General features: G+C 45.3%; 1 protein-coding gene across 2 annotated transcripts in view; it reads left to right on the top strand.

Annotated features, from left to right (window-relative positions):
* Positions 1 to 22064, top strand: part of PTP4A1 (protein tyrosine phosphatase 4A1) — an 80313-nt gene that overhangs the window by 21071 nt on the left and 37178 nt on the right. The gene's annotated exons all lie outside the window — the stretch shown is intronic.

Consider the following 22064-nt stretch of genomic DNA (forward strand, 5'->3'; position numbering starts at 1 on the left):
TCCCTGGCACATTTATTGAGAGGACATCGCATGCTACAACAAGGCATTCTTCGCACAGCACGTCTTTGGAAGGTTTTCCCACTACTTTTCAAATCTCAGACAACTTAATTTAGCATGAATGTTGGAGCCTTGGGCATATACACCGAAACGTAAGACATGTAAAAAAAACATGGTCTGGCGTGCCTTGCAGCAACTTACAAGTTTTAAATATGCAGGTTGCAGGCACTGTATTTATATTCGTTATCTTAGAACACGGTATGCGTTGTATAATCCTCATGCAGTGCACGATCTGTCGCACAGCCTCATCACGTGACTTGCATATTGCCATTTTAGATTTGTATGTATATCAAGCTGGATTTTTTTTGTAATTTGAGATAAACGACATGCAATTGATTTTGAATTCGCATCTAGAGGAAAGGATTTCCGTTTTATGTAAACCCCATGCCTGAATAAATAAGTAGTAACACATTAAACTTGCAACGCACACAGTATCCACTCACTTATTCTCGAAAAGACAGAATGACCCAGAGGCTTGAGGTGAAACCACAGATAAGCAGTCACGTGGTAAGCTGGCACCACTAATCACAGGTACCCAAGCTCTGCAGTCCTTTATATGTTAAGGCGTTTTCAGGAAATTAATGAGCGTTCCCATGTGGGAGGAAACTAGAGCAACTGGAGAAAATCCACAGGTGTGAGGGGGAAACACTATCCCATTCTAGATTTGACGTTTTCGTGACTGCAAGGATTCATACTTTGTTTTTTTTCGGTAAAGTCACGTAGGTAAAACATTTTAATAAATTAACTCACGACGTTTCGGAAGCAACACAAGCCTCCGTCATCAGGTGTAACTGCTCCAGAAATTTTACTGGAGCAGTTACACCTGATGACGGAGGTTTGTGTTGCTTCCGAAACGTCGTGAGTTTATTTATTAATTTTTTTTACCTACGTGACTTTACCGAAAAAACCAAAGAGTACTTTATCCCATACAGATGGAACAGGTTGCATCTACATTTTGTTTGCTCTACTTTATTCCCCTGGGCAGCCAGGGTTATTGGGGCATGTGGACACCCACGGGAAGTGAATTTCCGAAAGTTTGTGCGATCCACCGACCCTCGTTCGATGCCTCCACCGTGCTGGATTAGGGGGCATGCAGAGTAACTGTTGGGGGAGTCTCTCGTCTGTGGAAGAAAGTCAAAGTTATATTTTGAAAATCGGTTTGAGCGGCATTAAAATCGGCCTACCCAAAGTGCTTCTCTATTCACCAAGCTTTTATAACATGAATTGCATTATATTTTTTTCATCATTTGGTTGCCTGTTCCCCCTTGGGGAATGTTAATTCAGTTTTATGATCAGGGACCAGGATTGACCACTTAAGGTTTGTCGTACAATAATTGCCCTCAGGGGAGTCAGAAATTACTGTAAATTTCCCTTCTCTCTATTTATTTTATGAAGACTAAATTGAAATCATTTTAAAACACTTCAGACATGCGATTGTGGGCAATCAGTCAATTTGTGGACGGGATAAATTCTAGATGGCTTAATAGTTATGACTTAAATTTGTATGGTTAAACAACCCTCCCTGTGTTAACATTCTTAGAACTTGTATTTTACGACAGAAGATAATGTGCACACCATTTACAAATTTAACCCATCTGCTGGCAACCAGATAGCATATACAGTAGTCAAAGATTTGAGTTGTGAAGTCACCGATTATAATTTGCACCATTTCTGATGAATGCCGCTTGCTGAAGGTAGGCCTTTCAATATCTTCATAATTGTTATCAGGAGGAAGCTGGAGTCGTAGCTATAATAGCACACACACAACAAATGCAGGACAAATCACAACGCTAGCTTGTGCAACGTAACCAAAAGCTTAAGCTTTCCCATTGCAAGGAGAGATTATAGATCTCTCTTCTTGGTTCTTTCGGTAAAGTCATCACGTAGAAGGGAAATAATAAAATTAAAATAATAAAATAATAAAATAATTCTCACGACGTTTCGGCCACAACGCAAGCAGCAGTCCTCAGGTGAAGAACAGGTCTGTCGGACGCTGTCGGGAACAGACCTGTCTTCCCGACAGACCTGTTCTTCACCTGAGGACGGCTGCTTGCGTTGTGGCCGAAACGTCGTGAGAATAATTTTATTATGTTTTATTTCTATTATTTTATTATTTCCCTTCTACGTGACTTTACCGAAAGAACCAAGAAGATGAATCCCTGCAGTCACGAAAGCTTTAAATCGAGATTATAGATCTCCAAAGAAAAACCAAAACGTCCTGGGGAGAGAGTGTCCCTCCGTGGAGCAGGGTGGCCTGTGTGTGCACGCGTGTGTGCACGTGCGGCCCCTGCGTGAGTGCGTGTGCCAGCTTGTAAACAAACATGGGTTGCGGTTGGCGTCTCGGGGCAGTTTGGCAAGCGGGCGTAATGACTGAAGGAAGGAACACCATGGAAGTTTCAACCCGGCCTTAAAGGGCGTTTTTGCAGTATAGTGTGCCCTATCATCTAACGTGGGGGCAATCTGTTTTTTGTATTTTGATGATCAGTACTTTTTTTATGTACTTCTAGATGCGTCACTATGCTAGAGCCACCGCTTCCAGTGTTGTGCATCTGCAATTTCACTGTGCCATCTCCTTTCTGGCCACCTTCTCCATCTGCCACTCTACACTACCACAGTGTCCATTTATCACGTGTAGTTACACCACTAGCTTCTACGACATCTTGGGTCCCATCTCACTGCCACAACCAAGCCTGCACATCTGTAAAAAATAGCTTTATAGCTCATCGAATTCCTTCGGTATAAATACATATTCCGATTCGGATTCTGTCTGCAGATGACGTGTTCACTGCGATGGATGGATGAGTGTGCAAAGCCCGCTTTATCTCCACCCTTGTACAAACATGTATGGCCACACGCCTGAGTATTTTCATAATATCTACGATCTTGAGACTCGCATATGGCAGTGAGGTGGTGATGCCCGAGCTGTTATCATCCTCGTATTGATTTTAATTCTAAGGTTTCATTGGAAAAGTGAACCGCTATTTAAATGCTATTACCATTGTGCAATAGGTAACGGGCCTTCAAATGAGAACTCTGTCGCAGGGCAGTTCTGAGATATCCACAGAAGTGGATGTGACAGAACAACTTCTTAAATCCCTTCAAGTGACCTCGGATTCACACTAGGGGGCAGCACTTTTACACATGCCCTGAAATAAGTAAATGTTTATTGCATGACATTCACAAACCAACGTTCCCCCCCCCCCACTCAGAGCTGGAAACTTAACCAACTTAAGTGCAGAACTAAATTTAATACTATGGGATTTTTTTATCTAGATCTTAAGTTTTCGTGAATGCAATGATCCATACTCTTTAGTTCTTTCGGTAAAGTCACGTAGGTATAAAATAACATGAATTAAAAATAAAACAAATTAAAAATAAATCAAATCACGACGTTTCGGAAGCAACACAAGCTTCCGTCATCAGGTGGGACAGCCACAGCAAGAAACAAATTGCTGTAGTGGGCACAAAAAGCAGATATTTAAAAAAGAGTATTTATTTTATACCTACGTGACTTTACCGAAAGAACTAAAGAGTTTGGGATTTTTGTTTTCACTGCCGACAAATCTAAGACCATGAATTTGCTACTCTTGTAAACCCAGTTTAAATCACAGTAACAGATCAGATTCAAACTTAGAACACGTGTCATAATAAATCAATATTAGTATGAAAATAATTGCATTATTTAAATGAATTTCAATTCGTTTAAGACCAAGTAAGTGCCTATTCAGGTTGTAGTTGTTTTTCAAGGAATACACAGAGTTAAATGCAATGATCATTGACCTCTCCAACTTTAGCCATCCATGAATGGCTTATTTTTAGACTCAGTCACGTCAATAATTAAGTGTTTTTTTAATCTACTCATGAGTCTTAAGAATTATGTATAGGGTGCTGGTTTGAGACATTTGTCCATTTTCTACTCTAAAACATCTGTTCTTATTCTGTAAATTCAGATCTAGGCTCCATGTCCCAGGGGTGTTTGAAGCTTCATTAAAAATGGGAAAAGGAGGCGTTAAAAATGAATGTGTTGTTTCACATTCACGTATAACTCATCATATTCTGATTGCCATTTACTATATTTACCAAACGGATTGTGGCTCTTAACATCTTTAAATGGTTAGGAAGGACTCATTCCACAACACCCCATAAAGGCTCCCATTATGGTACCACTCAAAATTCAAGTTTGTTGTTTTCTGAATTTGCCTGTTACACCGAAGCAGTGCAAGTGTAAATGTAATCCCTCAATAGTAACTGGTTGCTCAACGCAGTTGAAAATTTTATTCGTGGGTACAGAGGAATACCATGGCCATAGACGCAGAGAAGAGGAGCGTATGCAATGCTGAGCAACCGGTCTATTTTTCCAACACACGGCTTAAACCATAAAAAGTAAGAGGAGGGTGTAATTCTAGAAAATTGAAACCTCGATTTTCCCCAAATGATTACTTACTTAGGGAGCCAGCACCATCACACCACCCCCACCCCCCGAGTTCGATTCCCGCTCACGGCCATCACCAGTGACGATCATTTCAACTGATCCTCGGCCTCCCCAAGGTCAACCTCATCCTCAAATGAGTACCTAGTGCGGTGTGTAAATATCTCCAACGGGAAGACAAAGGTGGTCGTGCGTGGTGCCGACCACCCACCCCCTCGTGTGCCATGCCGGCCTTCATTAGGTGCTCGCTAACATCACTTGCCCCAACAGTCTTTAAAAGGCTATGGGCGGGGGGTCTTTTTAAATCCTTTTATTAAGTTCACTTGCTTGCGCGCTTACGACCGTGCAAATCTTTCGATCGTTTTTTAACCCACTTCCCGTGATCCAATCGAGCTCACATTTTGCACACAGACTCGTTGTGCGTGACAATTTGTCGTGAAAATTTTTTTCCAAAATTTTACACTTTTTAGGAAAAAAATAATTTCATATTTAATTTAAAATACCAATGTGATAAAAATGAAACTCTTACTCAAGAAAACCAGAAATGAATAATAAAATAAAACCGATGCCATGCATATAAAGGATTTAGTGAAAAACTTTGTTTTTACGGGTTAATTTTTTATATTTGAGTTTCCACCACTTAGAGGGGGCGGGGGGGGGGGAAATCAGGGAGTTCGGGATCACGAGGCTCCCTGTAGCCTCTCACGGAGCCACGGTGGCGCTACACACGTGCCTCATCGGCAAGGGTAGATTTTAACAAAACAATGTTGGCAGCTGGCATTGGCGCCGTCCGGGCATGGCATTTAATCCGACGACACAGAGGTCATCCTGGCAGTTGGTGACGGAGGAGGAGGAGGGGTGGTGGTGGTGGTTTGTGCCAGAACACGTTCGACCGAAATATACAGCGATAACATCAACAACAACAACGCAATGAGAATGTGCTCCGTGCCATCACCCATAGAGATGAACCGGCCATCTTGTGCCCTTGAGACACCGAGCATTGTGTTTCCACTTGCCTTTTCTAATCATAGTTGCTATAAACATCGGCCGAAAGGTCTATGGTGCATAGCTACCGGAAAATAAGGAGCACTAGATGATAACGTGCAGAAAATAAGAACAAAGCAAAAAACATCGTCTGATTATAGCAAGGCGACATGTGTTTCTACATATTTTGCCAATATTGAAATCCAGAACAAAGAGTGTATACCGTATTGATACGTTTTTGCGGCCATGGAAAAGCATAGCTGACCCGTGCCGTGCCAAGCCTTTACTAGGCCTGACCCGCCATGGACCTTGTCTTGTCCCAACGCTTCAAAGGCCCAAGTGGCTTCATGTTGATCTCGGACCCCTCCTGCTCCATCATCTCCGTTTGTTGAACTTCTTTCGCACCGTACGTAGCCAACCGTGCTAACATCGGAGATCCACCATCAGCTTTCTTTCCCTCGGCAGCCAGAGGAAACCGATAACAATCTATAAAATGTAATTTTCCGCAGTTTTTTTTTTATACAAAAACACAGCCTTTAAAACAACTTCTTGCCACGTTGACCCTATGACGTCATGACTGGTACCTCGTGTCGGCCCAGGCAGTTCCTTTGAGGGAGCCACGTGGCTACTGACGACGACACTAAAATGCGTCTATGGACGGTGGCAGGTTTTAAATGTTGACTTTTGTTTTGTACATTGTTCAGGCACAAAGTTGTTTTTCACATTAGTTATCATGAAAGACCTGACAAACTGCGCACACGTGTGTTTGTGTGTAATTTGTGTTTTGTTTAGCCGCACAGACTAAAAACGATTGCTCAGCCTCTCGGCGTGAAACATGGGCGGGCATTGCAGGTGGACGCCAGCGTCAGGTGTCTAAAAAAATATATTTTTTTAAAACACGGAGAGTCGGAAAGCAAGCGCACAAATAAATAATTACTGGAAGCAGAATTTTTCAACAACACGGCACTCGAAATAATTCGACTAAATCCGCTCACAAGGGCTAATGGATATTAAATCTAGCCCCTGCTCAAGGCAGGAACATGTGCGCGTCGGTCAGCGCCGAGGCCCTCCACGTTGCACTTTCATTTTATATTCCGAGCTGTATAGCTGCAACTCTTACTGGTAGGAACCTCCTAGTTACACCAGCCCACAGGGGATTATTGTGTCCGTCTGTCCGTCGTGCATCCAAAAATGGGAGGGGTGGGGCTGGGTGGAGAGGGGCTGGGTGGAGAGGGGCTGGTCACCCCGTGGTGCCCTTATTAAAACTCAACGTTTAACCTTCTCACGCCGGCTTGTACCCGCCCTCGCAGTCGGGCATATTTGCAGAATACACCACGCCGCCGTTGACCCTGGCCATTGACAGGGCAACCCGACGTTCCTACCAGCTCCCTCCGCAGGAATGTGTTGTGCCGTCTTCAAGCGACTGGGTGGTTCTATCTGGGCATTGGGGGGTTAACAGGTCGGATTCAAGTGGTCGCGAGTCTTAAATGAGATGCAAAAAAAATGGGTTGACGACAAAGATGATTATCCTAAATATTGGAACTTGCTGGATGTTCCTTAACTTGCTCGACATAGTTTAAAGCAAAAAGTCGATTATCCAATCACCAAGTCTGGTTGAGAATATTTCAACCTCACCGGCGAACTGAAACGACACTAATAATTTCCGCTTTAATGCGTACGACGAGCGACAATTTAAATGTGGCTATGTTTGGTTGGTGGAGGCTCCTGCAACTGCAATTTGTCCAGATCATTTGCGTGCACCAATCAAATCAATTGTGAAGCAAAGTATTGCCTGCGAAAATCGAGGTGTTCAGAAGAAAATGACAATGTGCATGTGGAGATGCTGATGGAGGAGGATTTTATTTTGTACCGGGCTAAAGAAAAACTCTCCAGGTTCCTGGTTTCCCCCCCCCCCTCCAAATTTATAAAACGTGCGTTTAGAGTATCTGGGCGCTATACAACTCAACGCAATAAGCAACTTTGTTGGGCTATCATTTGTGGCCAGGTCGCTTCTGAAAAAGAGCTATATAGCTCAGGTGGGCGGGCTTTACCTGATAAAAAAAATTAGTTTATTAGGGTTTTTTCACAAATCAATGCGATTTATAAAAAGAGTCGGTCATGTGTAGAGAAAACCAAAACACATGACAGTCTTGATCCTGGACTTGCACATGATTTGTGAACATGTGATTGCTTGCTCATATGATCCACGCAGCGGTGCTCACCTCTCATTTATAGCACTGAGTCAGTGGTGGAAATTCCAAATTCCCATCATGCGGACGATTCTATTTATAGCACAACCGATGTTGAGTATAATAATAAACACACGCATGTGGATAATGACGTGTAGCTGATGCATAGCAAGTATGCATCATCGTAGTTGATTGTGATGAAGATGATGATGAGTCGGTGCTGATGAATGACAATGACACGAGTGGATTATAATGATGCTGGAGACGCATGTGCGTGGGTACTGACAAATGGGAATTCATATCAAATCGGCATTACGGGCCAACGCAGTGGAGACACCCCTGCCTTGTACACAGCGCGGCGAATTGTGGGGGTTTTAAAAATATTTTTGATAATGGGCGGTGGGGTTTATAGATGGCCGTGACGTCATTAAAGTATGCAAAACATTTGACCGCCAAGACTCAAGAGGTGGATTAAATAAGGCAACATAACAACCCAGATACTGTCAAATTGGTATGGATTTTTAACAGTTATCCCCTCTTATACATCGGGCTTTCTCTGGGTGTTTCAATTTTCTTTTGGGTGCCAACTACAAAATATGCATCATACTTGCGATTAGTACGGTTGGCTACGTACGGTGCGAAAAGAAGTTCACACCATGGCACATACATAGAATTGACCAAATATCTCAATCCTTGCGAGTCCTGCAAGAAAGGTTCTCAATGCAAACCCTTTATTGGGTAAATAAATATTATAATTATTATTATTATGGAGATATCGGAGGGTCCCGTTCAAACCGACACAGTCCCAGAAAAAGAATGTGTGAACGGCCCCGGCATTCTTACACGCGCGCGTTTGCGCATGTACACGTGGGGCGTGTGTACGCGAGCATGGCTGTGTACGTGCGCGTGCTCCATCAGTAATACGGCACACTGGCCTGACAACGGGGCTAAAATAAGCCGTGGGTACGTGCGGACGAACGTTTCCACGTGGTTGAATTTTTCCCGCAAGAGTCACATTTCTGGCTGGCATTAAATGAACGAGGGTGCCTTTAACCACCATGCTGTACGGCGATCAGCTTTGTGGCCTATCATGTGCAGGGAAGCAGAGTGGGAGTGCTCTCTAGCTGTATGCTTGGTGGGGTGGGGGCGATTTTCATCTCCAACTTACTAAAAATGTCAATAGAGGAATTGGCCAATCTGGCCAAATAATCCCAGTGCAGCGCCTTGTATTGAAAACTAGTTATCAAAACTTAAAAAATTATTCTTTGGTAACACTTTGCCAAGTTGTTGGTGCAGCGGTTAGTGCATTGCAGCGTTCGACTCCAGGCCACGGCAAATATTGGGTGGCAAGAATTATACGAACCGATCCTTCACTCCCCCCCCCCCCACGGTCAGTAACCTTCAAAATAGCCAGCGTGGTGAAGTACGGTCAAAATAGTGCCTGTGACTGAAAGACGCGAGGGGGCCCTTCATCTACCAGTGGATTAAAAAAAGATGGCAAAATGCAAACATCGGGAATAATAAGCTAACCGAACATCCCACCTAACCATCAGGAAGCTCACCGACCCTTCTATCCCCCACCCCCACCCCGTATCCGAACCGGCCACTGCAGGTGCAGCTACCTCCTCCACGAATGGAGATGAAGGGAAATCGCCCGAATGTGACCGTGACCTCGCAACAACAAACTGTGGAGCGCGTCGTGATCTCGTGTCCACTGCGAGCGTTATCTGAGGGCACGAGGAGCTCCTCGCTCGCTATGCTCCGAAGCCAGCAGCTGGAGTCACAACTCGGACGTTGATTTATACAGCACAGCATTCCCTCGTTATTCACGAACGGTGCGCTATCTGCGATTTTGGCTATCCGCGAAATTGCATCTGGAATTCTACACGACTGCATCGAGAGAAAAAAAATTAACCCTTAAAAACAAAGTTTTTCACTATAAATCCTTTATATGCGTGGCGGCTAGAGTCCTCTCGTCCTCTGGCTTGAGATGTCTGCCACCTATGGGTCAGATGAATGGCTGCCACCATTAAGCAATTGGTAATTAAATATAATTTATTTTTCCTAAAAAGTGTCAAATTTTGGAGAAAATTTTTTTCACGAAAATACATTGTCACGCACAACGAGTTTGTGTGCAAAATGTCAGCCCGATTGGATCACGGGAAGTGGGTTAAAAAACGACCGAAAGATTTGCACGGTCGTAAGCAAGCAAGCAAGTGAACTTAATATAAAGGATTTAATAAAAGTGATGAGAGAGAAAGTGATGAGATAAAGAGAAGCATCTGCAGATGTTGCACGCACGATATTCGGTGGCAAATATAATGATCCGCGAAATTTTCCATTCGCTAGCATCTCCGGAACATATCGCTCGCGAGTAACGAGGGAATAATGTACTTGCTACACAATTCAAGTCCATACGAAAGAGAGAGCGAGGGACCGTAGTGATATCACCCCCATATATTTTTTTATGTCAATTCAAGGTCGCCACTGTTGTGCCTTGACGGAGCACCTGGCCACGCTTTTAAAGAGTCTTTAATCTCAATGAAACTCCAACGGCGTCGGTCGGGCAGCCCAGGTACATATCTACAAAAGCTCCTTGTTTTCCTATTAAATTGGTGACGATACATGAAACAATAATCTATATTGACCCACTTGACATTCTAAAAATAAAAAAAAATATCTTGAACCTAAATATTCCAGTGAACAAATCCTGTGGTATCCCATGTTAAAGTAGCTCCCCGATGGAGTGTTTCCTCACCTCCATTGCTGGACCCGAGCGAGTTGTGGGAATATGCAGTGGAACTTCCCACATCATAGTACTCATTTTATCGACTCCGGATGGCCGATGGGATGACCAGGATTAGAACTCTTAACCCTCCAATCGCTGCGCTCTGAACCACAACACCACCCAGGCGGATATCCTTTCCAGAAGGGGGGGGGTGAGGAGGAAATTTGAAATAAATCCTCATTGCACCCTAAAGGAATGCTACGTTCCTCTGAGGTCCAACAGGACATGTCTGAAAATCCTACATGATCGCTTTGTTAGGGGGCAATGGTTAGGGGGTGGTCGTGGAGACAGGCAAGGTGGGGCCTGTAGCAGCAGCAGCAATGAGCATATATCCACAAGCATGGGCTTTCCTGAACTTCCTAAATTTATCTCGTGCAAGGCCACAGGATGTCGGGAAGTTTTGCCCTTTTTTGCCCTCCCCATCCCACCCCTGCTCGCCTTTACCTCCTTCCCTTCCCCCGGATTTCAAAGCGAGGCGCAGAGGCAGACTGGGCGGCTAGTGAATGGCTGATGCCAGCAAAATGTATTTCTGTTCTGCTCGTGAGCACCGGCAAAAATCGACGGGAAATAATCTCGCGGAGACGAGACGGGCAGGGCGCCTGGAGGGTTTGGGGCGAGGCACGCGTGCGACACGGGCTGGCTACGCACGAGCCCGGCTGGATCTGATAATCCGCGATTGTATTATCACATGAATTAGGCATGTAACAATTCAGCCCCCCCCCGCCTAGCAATCCCCCAACAACGCGAAGCATCGTCTTAATTTTGGGAGTGCAGTTCAGTTCAGGAATAATTAGATTAAAAACTTTGAACTGGCCTTTTGTACGATTTGTCATTTTGCACAGTTGTGTTCACTCCATTTGCCCACACATAACATCGGTGTACAATTTGAATATAATTTGCATACATCGTAAATGGACAAAAACTCCCATGCACATATCATGAGCATATTAGTCAATCGGGATTAATTGTGGAGACTAATGCCCGTTTGTGCAGGCCAGGTGCAGTCACATTGTGGCCACAGGGACAGCTGCGACTGAGGGTGCCCTTTCAAATATCCGAGATGAAAGTCGCGTATTGCTTGGAAAGCACGCGGACACATCCTGGCATAGAGGACGCTGTATCAAAAACAAATAATAATCTTCTTTATATTTAGCATATTCATCCATATGCAAATCAAACTCCCATGACAAAGCCGCGAGGGATGGTCATCAGCCAACAAATGAATCGATAAATGGCCTTACATTGTTAATATATAAAACAGAGGACTGCAGTGGTGTTGTGCATTCCAGGGGGCGACTTAATGCTTAGACCAAGATGCACGATCCTTGCGACGTCTTCCGTAGTCCACTTCAGCAAAGTATTCTGCATCGCACATGGAGTCTTTCCGACTTTAAATATTCCCACCGCGGCAAAACAAAACAGCCTCCCCTCCACCTGTTCCACAGCCGAACCTTATACCCTGTAGGCAATTCTAACCAGACCACGCCTCCTTGTCAATTGGACCAGGGAGTGGGGGAGTGTGGCCTGATGTGATTGTTCCACTTATAGCCCAACACGCAAAACGCACAAACACAAAGTGCCGCGCACGCCGGCGCGGTCACAATCATCCGTGGTGGCTCCCCACGTGCCCGCTCCTATTCCCACAGCCATGGACGCTCCTGCAAACAAAGGTACAGATAAAGATCCCCCGTATAGCCCGGGCAGACTGTTTAGGCAAGTGCTGTTTGCGAGAACCTATTAAGGCCCGCAGAGCACGCGACGGGGTGAGTGGCTAGCACCACACCCGGCCGCCTTCGTCTCCCTCTCCCTAGTGGCAATGTTTACACACTGCACCAGGTACTCATGAGGCCGAGTCGACCTAGGGTAGGCCCAGGATCGGTTCAAATACTCCTCACCTGGTGTTGGCCTTGAGCGGGAATTGAACTCGGGTCACGGGGTTCAAAGCGCAAAAACACACACATACACACAGGCTTGGTGCTGCGAATTTTGTGAAACCTGCCCAGCACGCGACAAACAAGCAGCCTGCATTCGTCCCACCGGGCATTCCGATGCGTCAAAAATAATGACAGCCCATTCTCAATCCATTGCTGTAAATGGGCCTTCCCCCTCCACCCAACATGCCGTGAGTCAGACCATACTTCAACAGGCTGGTTTGTGTGGGTTCGTTCAGGAGGGAGATTCTGGACCAGTTCAGATAATCACTCACGACCGATGTTATCCCTAGCAGGAAATTAAACTGAGATTGCTCGGTTCATTGCCCAATGTGCTAACCGCTGAATTCACCACTTGCGGCTCATGCAATAATTGTTGAATTGTGTTAACGCTGCCGAGTGACATTCATAAATGCATTAAACTATGAAGAACATCCTCTTATCTTAAAACCGATTATTCATCCTTCCCGTTATCTGCACACACCAAGTGGGCCTTATTAAACCGAGCCTGGTGTGGATAAGACACGTTAACCAAGAAGTATCGGAAAGTTTATTCCTATAATAAAGACGGAGCACAAATCACCTGGAAGTGATGTCCCGAAATCACAGCCTTCTCCCTGCGCTTTCGCGCCAATGAGAGATTTGGAAGTGGTAAATTCACCCTATTATTGCATGCGCTTAGCCTTGCTTTGCCACTCGCAGAAAATGAACGAAATGCAGATATTAAGTACAGATAACGGGAACCACCTATTACACCCCTACACATAAAATAGCATGCGAGGATTTTAACTGGAATAAAATGGTACGTGTTACTACTCACGGCAATGGCTGTTATGAGCACACCTTCCACCTCCACCAGCCACACGTGACTTTACAAGAACAGGACCACCGAGGAAAGCCCAGTGGTCATTCCATGAGTGACAAGCCCAATCCCTGCCACGGTAAAAAGCGTCATTTCAACCACCGGCTCCGTGACCTTCAGCGGAGTTACCGAGCCTACCCCAGTCACTGAGGAATTGTTGCAGGCAAATTAGGCAAGAGGCGGTGGCTACCAATGAAGGAGCGTGATCTTTCGGCGGGGGGGGGGGGAGACGTTAACCCCCCTCCCACAATGTCACGGGATCACCACGAGTCTCAGGTGGAGGGAGCGGTCGTGGGCGGGCGCGAGGTGTTTACGAGAGGGCTGCTTGACGCCTAGACAAAAAGGGGGGGGGGGGGCGGCTCACTTAGCCCAAGCTCTGGTGGAGAAAGGCGACGTGTACCTATGGGACGACGGGCAGCCGAGGCTGGGGTGGCACAAGGAGGTAATTTGTCTTGCGCGCGGATCGTATCCCGTTTCATCGCGCCCAGTATGGCTCGGAAATAGTTGCAAGCACGTATTAGTATTTCTACCCCCCACCCACCCCCCACCCCACACGCGTTTCCCACATTGTAAATATGGACACTTGTGTCCCAGCTGGTTTAAGATAATGTGGGATTCATGTTTTGGGAGCCAAGCGTGCATGGCCGCATCGCTCTCGGGCCGACTGCAGCTGCTGCCAAAACTTGGGCGGAGCCAAAGGTGTCATTTCCACAACTGCTCAGCAATTATCGCAGCGGGTTACCAAAAGGATGCGAAACAAAATCATTGTTGTGCATCATCAAGGGAGGCACCGTGTTCCCCAATGGCATGGCCAATTATTTTTTTGGTCGATTGACGTGGAACTATTCATTCCACATTTCCACAGGAAAGAGAGGTAGTGAATATCTATTGCATCTCACCTGATGAAATAAAGGATGCCGATTTCTAACACTCATGAGTTTAAATAATAATAGTAAATTGTTGAACAATCTCATTACATCTGCTTGGTTCTTTCGGTAAAGTCACGTAGAATGGAAATAAAATAATAATAATAAAACATAATAAAGTAATATAACATTTTATTATTGTATTTTATATAATCTTGTTATGTTTTATTTTTATTATTTTATTATTTCCATTGTACGTGACTTTACCGAAAGAACCAAGAAGATGAATCCCTGCAGTCACGAAAGAAGCTTTAAATCGAAATCTCATTACACCCCTCGGACAACAATTTCGCCGGACAGCAGTGGGGTAACTGTTGGAGGGACACAACTAGAGGACACGGCAGGGCCTTGTATACGTCTGGAGGCGAACGAGGATTTTAAAAACACAAATTAGAAAATAAGGAGGCAAATCAAAAGCATGTTGGAGTCGTTTTTGGAAATGTAATACCTACTCGAATCAGCCAGGAATGACCTTAACGCTCGTGACGTCACTCCACATCGACCAGCCCCCCCTCATTAATATTCATGGCCAGGTGACGTCCTCCAAATGCATACCCTCCCCACTCCTCATTAATGAGCTGGTGACGTCACTCAATACGGAGTACTCCCCCCCCCCTAATAATCATGAGCATGTGACATCACTCCACATCGAACAGCCCCCCTCATTAATATTCATGGTGAGGTGACGTCCTCCAAATGGACACCCACCCCCCCCCCATTCATAATAATTAGCGGATGACGTCACTCCACATGGGGGGGCGAGGCGCCTCCTCCCCCCCTCTTCAGCGTCAACTTACAACCCTCACTACAAAGGCAGAACCCTCACGTCACGCGATCTACGTAACGCTACTGAGACATCGAAGTAAAAAGGACGTCGTGATGAACAAGGGATTATAACCTTTAAATGAAATAGGTCTGTGTCACCGCGCCCTTACAAATTGGACACGCATTCGTGCAATGAATATCACGTCGTGGTCTTCTTTTCACTTGCCAGTTTCAGATTTACTGCGGCCGCTCGAAGGCAACACTCGGGATGAGCCGTATCTCCCACGTGAACAGCGTCGCGCCCATTACGGCGAGCACGCTATGTAGGACTTCTTTCGCACCGTACGTAGCCAACCGTGCGAATGGGAGGTGCTCCGCAAAAAAAAAACACTCGTTCGTCAGCCCATCGAACACGTGTTCTGCAGCGGCACGGTCGTTCCAAAACAGCTTAGGGTCTAAAAATAGCGGCAGCAGCAGCCTCGCTACGATACACGGCGTACACCAGGATCACGTGTTCACTCCTCCCCACGCCGGTCACAGGCGGTGGCCGCGTATACAGCAAACGTCGTGATGTTGTAGGCAATTTGTCGGCGTGTATTACGAGTGCGTAAGATAAATAAGCGTAACGCTAAAAAGGCCACGCGCAGCGAGTTCACGAAATAAAATCAAAATATTTCGTTGAAAGGGACGCAACTGGAAAAACGCATCACAACTTCTGTGTACCTACGAGGGAGAGTTTACTGCAGGTTGACCGGGATGACAATGGTGAAATTAAGAGGCGAACCGGTAAAGCATGCAACGTTGCGCCGACCTTGGCCAAACAGTAAAGCATGTTTAGGGGGAAGCGAGGGCAGATTGGGCGAGTTTTTGAAAATTGTACTTTGAGCATGCAAAGCCACACTACCCCACTGTGCATTTAAATAAAACACGATTTCAATTCGTGCCGATGAATGAAATATCATTGTACAAGTACAAAGAGAAAACAACTGTTTATGAAGTAGCCGGCTGGCTAACAGACTAACACATGGACTTGCTGACAAGAACAGAGGCGGGTCAGATGGTCAGACAAGAGATCGGTTATTTCGACGACCACTTGTGTTGCGATCGAAACGTCGTGATTTGTTCGATTTTATTTCCAACTACCAAAGAGTAAAGAGACCGACAGACACGGATTACCGACAGACAGCTACACAAACTGGACGGACACACGCAGATAGTTTCACACACACGTGACCGATTTTTTGTTGTTGTTTAAACTCGGTACACCTTCACCAAGTCACGCGTTTGCAACTTTAAATTAATTGGTGCACACACACTCGGGGTGTAAACACCACGACCGCACACCCACAGCTCTTGATCTTTACACAACACAGCACGGGAGGGGGGGGGTCCCCGGTGTGGCCTCAATTCTCTCCCAGGGCGTCCCACCACCCCAACCACCGCTCCACCCCGGCCAATGAGCCATGACCACGCACACACCTCAAAAACGGAATTATCCTGGCGTCCAAACCCCCCCCAACCCAACCCCGGCTTGCGCTTGTCACTCAAAGTGGTCAATCGGAATGCGTCGCTCGGGATCACATGTAGCCAGCCGCGCGGCCACTCCGGCCCCCAGTACTGGAATGGATTCGCTCGCGATCGCAAGAGGACACCGCGAGCCGTGCTGCCCACACGCCGCCGTGAGTTCGAGCTGCGGCCCAACGTCCGCGAACGGACGCGGTTCGCGCGTGTCGCCAAATCCACCGCATCGACCAGGCATCTTCCGCTATCCACCGTTAGACACCTGATAAAAACACGACCCGCTGTTCGCTCCCGTCGAGATGTATTTCCGTTAATGGACCTGTTGAGATTGCATGGAACTCCTAACAAGGCTGCATTCACTTTTACGGAGCTCGATTTTGTTGACGGACCTGTTGAGATGTCAGACATCTGCTAACACGAATGCTGTTGACTACTATTGATTACCTCGAAAGTTTTGGTTCGGGTAATTGCAATCGTGACAATGCAATGGAGTTTAATTGTTCGTGAAAGCGAGTAGCTTATTTTTGACTGATAGTTAATTAAGATGACTGCAATAAAACGTATGTATAAGGAGTGAAGGTGGGTTGCTTGAATCCATACGTCTCTAAAGTGGAGAATAGCAGTGACTTGAGTCGATTCTCCATGAATGTGAATTGCTAACAGAGATCTCTATGAAAGTGAATGGTGGTCAATAAAATCAACCGACTATTTTAAGAGCATTGTTTGTGATGATGTTAATGTTATGCACAATGGATAGTGGTCGATATAAGAATGCCTATTAACGTGAATGCAGTTGCTGTTGCCCGGATTGGGTCACGTGTTGAGCATTTGTTTCTCTCTCTCTCTGAAGCACGACTAACCGCGGGCAATTTCACACGAGTTGAAGTCTCGAGAGAAAATGCTCGATAACCCAGAAATCCGCACGTAGATTCCAAGCGGCCGCAAAACGCTTGCATGTTTAAAAAAAATTAGTGGATAAAAAAATTATGTTAATATCGCGTACTCCAGGTCGTAACGTATTTATTCCATTGCTCACGTTTCTTTAAAATGTTAACATTCGGTAAGACGAAAAAGCTGAATATTATGGTCATGGGGCGTGGGACTGAAACCGCATCATTCTAATATTTATCACATGCAATGTGGCAATGCTACGTTAGATTACAAACCGTTGAACCGATTAATACATCGTACAAAACCTTGGTCCTAGACCCAAGGAAGCCGATAGAAAAATTTGTTTTTAAATTATTTTATCCTTTGAAGAACGGTTTTTTTTCGAATAGAAAAAACCCTCACAAGACACTACGGTTTCGCGGTACAGATGCACATCCTCTCACGAGCCCGAAGATCACAGGACCCGAGATCCTTCGCCACACGAGCTCGGGAGACGTGCAGCAAACGTTCTCCGCGTACTGTGATTATGTCTAACAATTACATTCTAAAAGAGACGGCGCAAATACAGCAATGCATCGGTTTTTTTGTTGTATGCATAAGCAAAAAAAAGCACGGTGGGTTTCGCAGCTCATGTGCGGCTCTGGACGGGCAGGACGGAGGTCAACGTGGGTTACTGTGACAGACATTGGAATGGCACCGAGAGCTCAGTGACCCCATCGGCAGATGGCCAGATACTGTAGGATACTGTATAGAGCTGACCTCTGGGAGGTCAGACGCCGGACTGTGCAACAGCTGAGAAGTCGAGCAGAAGAAGGAAGTGGTGCTTAGATGTAGGTGGCACCAGCGGTATCAGCCATAACGACCTCTTTTTCCCCACGACCTTAACTTTTGTTTTGCATGCGTGAGTGTGGGTCAGGCTGAAACAATGTACTTATCTTCCAAGAAAAGGCAGGGCCAAACAAAACGTTAGGAGGGCGTCTTGCCAAATGACTTCATGAGCCGATTAGATACCGCCCGGGTGTTCGGAAACGAAAATGTCACCTTCCACGCCCAGTCGGGCTCCGTAAAATTCCTGAACAGCCAACAGTAGCAGGAGTGGCCATCGTCTGAAGAATTAGGGGTGGTGGGGTCTGGTACAGGCGGTGGGGGGTGGGGACCCCCCCAGCGTGACAGCTTTTATTGTCCAGAAACAACAGCGCCGGTTGAGTAGCGCCGTGCGGATCGATTGCCGCGCTGTGAAAATAAAAATCTCATTCGCCGTTTAAAACGGGCGTAGTGAGCGCGCAATGGCTTGCATGCACAGTACAATGGCTTGCATACACAGTACACGCAATTGGATGAAAACGGCTTGCGTTTCAGCTTAGGTGCAATTGAAAAAAATATGACCTGACAGAAGCGAGTGGTACCATAATTTAAAAAAAAGATATGCAGTTCAAAGTGCATATTGTATTCTCTGCAAATTTAAGACCAAAAGATTAACTTAATGGTGGAGTGGAGGCACGGTGATAAGCACACTGCGCAATGAACCCGGCAACCCGAGGTCCATTCCCAGCCACGGCTAACAGAATCAGAAGTTTATTTCCCAAGTGAAACCCAAAGGTCTGTTCAAGGACGACCCTGCCAGCACACAACATTGTCGCGAGTGCTCCTCGAACCGGTCCTGGGCCACACACCCTTTACCATCAACCCGCACTGAGCAGGCATTGTGAAATATGGTTAAAAATTTGATGAAATCCAGAAATATCTGAGGAAAACCCCACACTCGTAAGAACTGGCTCCAAGTGACCTCCACATGTTTCCAGAGCTAAGGAAAGCAATTTTTTTTTCTGGCAACTGTAGTGCAACGTGTGCTGTGAATCGAGTGGTTTGAGAATCAAGACCGGGTGTAAGCCACGTGTTGGCCAATGTTCCTTTTCGTCGTATTTTGGCAATAACGTGCCAACGTCTGCATTAACAATAATGGGGCCCAACCACCAAGGGTGATGCGTTTCGACCTTTCCATCTCGATGTGAACCCAGCTAAGTAAATACAAAAGGGTTCTCTCCCGGCAGGGAAGATTCTATGAGATTGGTGGTGAGATACTAAAGCGCCTGGTATAAAGGTGGTGGTGGGGTTCGATTCCGACTTTAAACTTGTATATTTGGAGTTTGCATGTTCTCCCCGTGGTCGCGTGGATTTTTCTCCTGGTCCTCCGGTTTTCCCTCCACATGTTAGAAACGTGCGTTTCGAGTATACTGAATTTGGCTGCAAAAAAATCCCACACAAGCCACTTAATTGGGCTATAATTTGTGGCTAGGTCGCTTCTGAAAAAAAAGCTATATCACACACTCAGTGGGTGTTACCTGGTGAAATGAAATGAAACATTGTTTAGTTTTAGAATAGTGTCGCGTTTCAACAAGGTCACTCGCTGCAGTCTACGTCAGACGACTGCTCTTTCCATTTGCCCCGTGCACAACTCCTTCATTAATGCCATCCGACCAATGCGGATCGTAAAGCCCTCCGTGCAGCATTACGTGGCTATTTAATTTGTTATCCTCAATAATCTCCTCTCTGGCCAGGTGGCTCGGTGCTTGAGCGAGCGGCTCGCAACTAGGTCACGAATTCAGATCTTTATTGGGGGGGGGGGGGTTAAATACCACTTTGTGAGGAAGTAAACATTGGCTGTACTATGGATATACTCACCCCCACCATAGGAATGTGGAATTGAAACCACGGACTGAGGGCTCTTAACAGGAGATGAGCACCATCTCAATGCTCATTTGAACACGGCACCAATTTTGAATCGTTGACTTAACCAGCATTGACCCTTGAGATTGACATGACATTGCTAAGGAGGTCTAAGGGCAGCCAGCCGTTCAACACCACAATCTTTAGACGTTAAAAAAACACAAGCAACATTCTTGAAAAATCTAATTCAGTGAAAGCGAGTAACTAAGTGGAGACCACTGCTCGGCACTTAACTTTGTAGCGACATTTTTTCACCTTTTCGATACGACTCTTATCAGGCGTGTTACCAATCCCAATATTAGACTGAATGAGATTACTCTTTTGGAATAACGTTTACACGAACGCATGCGAAGAGTTGATACCCCCCCTCCCACTCCAGCAACCCCGAACCCTCGGAAGCTGAACTGGCAACAAGCGAAGGTGCTGCCCAGGTGCCGTCCGTCTCTTTTTATTGGCGCGATTTTGTTTTTCCGATTTTTTGGGGGGTTTTTGTTTTATCCCCGGTCGCGTGTTGGCAGACGCTCCTTTTCATCCGATGATGAGCAAAAGCGTTGAAACATCCCCAGGACAAAGGGTGGAGGAAACCCACAGCGCCTCGTGAGGATGTGAACCCGGCCATTTCACGTTCTGACAAATGCCATTGCCAGAAGCATCGTCTGCAATGTGTGAAGAATGCAGTAAAGCATACATTCAACATTTATAGGATTCATACTCTTAGTTTTTTCGGTAAAGTCACGTAAGTAAAAAATTTAATTAAAATTAATAAAAGTAATAATATAAATAAAATAATTTATTATTATTTCTTTTATTAATTTTAATTTCATATTTCACCTACGTGACTTTACCGAAAAAACTAAGAGGATGAATCCTTGCAGTCACGAAAGCTTCAAATCTAGAATTTATAGGATTACTTTACATTTTTATAAACTTGTACACACGTATGCACTATTACCGTATTTTCCCGCATACACATATACCCCGCAAAAATTTGCGTTGTGTAAAAAAATTTCAGATAGCCCGCACCTCCATATACCCCGCATGCATTCATATATTTAACGTCGTTACCGCAGCTTAACTCCATCATATTAATACGAAGTTTACATTTGTAATACAGTCCACTATCAATTGTTAACATTCAAATCATAACGTGCACAAAGAAAACAAACTAACCGGAAACGAGTGAACTTCAAACAGTAAAGTAACAAAAGTAAATATCCAATAAATAAGTAACACATAACTATTAATAATAATTAACATGATTATTTCCATTATTTTTATTATTTATTTTTTACTTTTTCCTACGTGACTTTACCGAAAAAACCTAAGAGTATGAATCCTTGCAGTCACAAAAGCTTCAAATCTAGAACACACAACTGGTAGATAAGTACAGTTTTAGCACTGGTAGATTGCGCACTGCGAAGATAATAGCGGCACTACGGTAACGCCATTGCCTCGCCCCCCACCTCTCTCTCCCCGCAGGGTCTTGTTTTGTTTGCAAAAAGTGGTATACCCCGCGGGTTATGTGCAGGGAAATATGGTAAATGCATGTAAAGAACATACACCAACTTGCAACATTTTGACGAAGGCTATACTTAACAGGTGCAATAAACGGGCAATATCCAGAATACAAAACAGCATTTGTGAAAGTTAACGTAGATGTGTGTAGCCAAAACTGTAATCGGATCCAAAATAGATTGTTGGGTTAGGCCACGTACCGATCTTAACATGGTCGGATTAATGTGTTTATCTGCATCCTGTGTCGAGGGGTTTCACCCTCGCATATCTGGCCAGATCATCTGCACGACTCAAACTAAAAAATAAGTTAAATCGAGCAATCATTAAATTAAATCTTAGAAAACAACCCCACAGGAACAGTGAACGTTTCAACGAATCGACGATGTCCCCTGGCTACACCACTGACAACTACTACGGGGGCTGCTTGTCCAAGTGTCAAGAATTACCCCGCGTGTCCCGTGGGCTTTTATAGCCACTGC

This window comes from Lampetra fluviatilis, chromosome 2 (genome assembly GCF_964198595.1).
Source record: "Lampetra fluviatilis chromosome 2, kcLamFluv1.1, whole genome shotgun sequence".
NCBI classification, from domain to species: Eukaryota; Metazoa; Chordata; class Hyperoartia; order Petromyzontiformes; family Petromyzontidae; genus Lampetra; species Lampetra fluviatilis.